This window comes from Vespa mandarinia, chromosome 24 (genome assembly GCF_050613455.1).
Source record: "Vespa mandarinia isolate Hongniang chromosome 24, ASM5061345v1, whole genome shotgun sequence".
Taxonomy (NCBI): domain Eukaryota; kingdom Metazoa; phylum Arthropoda; class Insecta; order Hymenoptera; family Vespidae; genus Vespa; species Vespa mandarinia.
This window is the reverse complement of record NC_140833.1, coordinates 1,235,001-1,237,500: the sequence shown is the minus strand read 5'-3', so window position 1 is coordinate 1,237,500 and position 2,500 is coordinate 1,235,001. Positions and strand designations below refer to the sequence as shown.

Below are 2,500 nucleotides of genomic sequence, written 5' to 3'. Positions count from 1 at the left end.
GAGAGAAAAAGAAAAGAAAAGAAGTGAAAAGAAAAGAAAAGAAAGAAAGAAAAGAAAAAAGAAAGGAAAGATAAAACGCGGAGACAATTTCTTTTTCTTTCTTTTTTCTAAATCTAATTTTCCTCCTTTCTTTTTTTCTAAACGATTAAATACAAATTAGCTTTTTCTTCATCCTTTTACATGGATCTCTCGCATAAAAAAAAGATATCTTTTCTTTTTCTTTTTACATACACACACACACACACACATGTATATATATATTTATATATATATATATATATATATATATATATATATGTATCTAACCTCGATTCTTTTGCATTAGAATTTGATTAGAAACTAAACTAAAAATTTGATTAGAGTCTCCGTCTCTGCGAGGAAATGTGGGTCGTGAAAAAAAAAAAAATAAAAAAGAAGAGAAAAAAAGAAGAAAAAGAAATAAGAGAATAAATGAATAAGTAAATAAAGTAAATGAAAAACTGAAATTGTGAAAAAGAAAGAAGAAAAGAGAAAAAGAAGGTTAACGAAAGAGACAAGAAAATAATAAATTAACAAGAACAAAAAAACAAGAAAATAATTGTATTATGTATATATATATATATATATATATATATATATATATATATATTAGATAATGATCGCGTTTACCTACACAACACAATCAACACTGTGCCAACTATTTTCACGAAAGATACATAATATACGTGGCACGTTTATGTGCTTTTCGATAGTAAATACAAACAACAAACATATATATCCCCCAAGCTTTTCGAACACCCTATATATATAGGACCAAACTTATACTACGTATTACTGAGATCAAATAGATGAAAAAAGGTTAGAATAGATATAAAATAAGTATAAACTTATACCCGAAAATACTTTTGTCGAAAAGATATATACATATATATGCCTTTAAAGATATTTATGATTTATTATGACAGTTATAAGAAATATTCGAAAATTCCTTCCCCTTCCTGCAAGAATGCAGTACCTTCCATTCGTCGAATTAATGATCGTCGAACATCAAATATTCAAAAATATTCCAATTTTATTGGAAATAATGGTAAATGCATTTTGAATACATTCCCAAAAATTTAACTTCCGGTTTTTTTTTTTTTTTTTTTAATCGTATTTTTATAAACCAATTCTTTTGCCTGAATCTCAAATAAAAAAGAAAAAAAAAATACAGAGCCGTTGGATATAAATCATACATAGATCTTTAAAAGCACATATATATATATATATATATATATATATATATATATATATATATATGTTTTCAATAAATCAATTTTTGGAGATAAGTTTATATTGCTTTTTTTTAAAGAACTTTTTTTCATCCACTTGACGAACAAAAAACGTCGTAATACGTAATACAAATTTAGTCTCATGCTTTTTTCGACACCCTGTATATATAAATGGGCGCGTTACAATTCGTAATTAATTGACATACATACGTATTTACGTATGTACACATTATATATCTAAATCTATTCATCGATCGTTTGCATATCTATAGGGTGTCTCGAAAGAAATCTTTTTCTTCATTCCTTTATTTATTGTTTTTCTTTTTTTTTTTTATTTTTTTGCTCTTTTTATTCCATTACTTTAAATATTATCTCAAGATTAAATGTCGTAAATAAAGATTAAATTCTTTCTATTTAAAAGAGAGAGAAAAAAATATATATATGTATATATATATATATACATTTTTTTTGGGGGGGTGGGAGGGGAGGGGCAAAGAGAAGGGCATCACATACATGTACCTATTTCGAAACGTTCAAAAATTAATCGAATTGTAAATCTTTTGTTTCATCATCACGTTGTGATGAATGAATTGGAAAGATGATTAAAGAATAAAGATTTTTAATTAGAAACGATCGATGACGGATTATATTGATCGATATCAAGAAAGAAAAAGAAATGAGGAAACGAGAACGATAAAGAGATAAAACAAACAAAATGAAAAAGAAAAAAAAAACGAAAAGAGAAAAAGGAAAGAAAATATAAAATAAAATGAAAATAGAAAAAAAAATTAATAAATAAATAAATAAAAAAAAAAAAAAAAAAAGAGTAAAAGGGGATCAACGTACGAACACCAATTAGCTTATAGATAACGATCTATCGCCATTATCGTACTATTTATTTCTTATCATTATATCTCTATCTATTATTCTGAGAGAAGAGAAAGAGAGAGAGAGAGAGAGAGAGAGAGATGCTATTATTAAAATAAAATATATAATTAAGAGAGAGCGAGAGAGAGAGAGAGAAAGAGAGAGAGAGAAAGAGATTAGACACGTCTTCTTTTCTAATCGCATTTCGCGATTAGACATTCGATTATTAACGCGTATCTCTATAAATGACGAACTTAGAAGATTAGAAAGCGATTATTAATAAAAATCAATGAAAAATATTTTGTGCGTTCTTTTGATTTATATATATATACGTGCATAAATACAAAAATCGGAATAAAAAGAGAGTCGATTTTTCGATCCTT

General features: G+C 25.7%; 1 protein-coding gene across 1 annotated transcript in view; it reads left to right on the top strand.

Moving 5' to 3' along the window:
• The window catches only part of rdgA (retinal degeneration A), a 36,316-nt gene that overhangs the window by 27,946 nt on the left and 5,870 nt on the right, over positions 1-2,500 (top strand). The window lies entirely within an intron of this gene.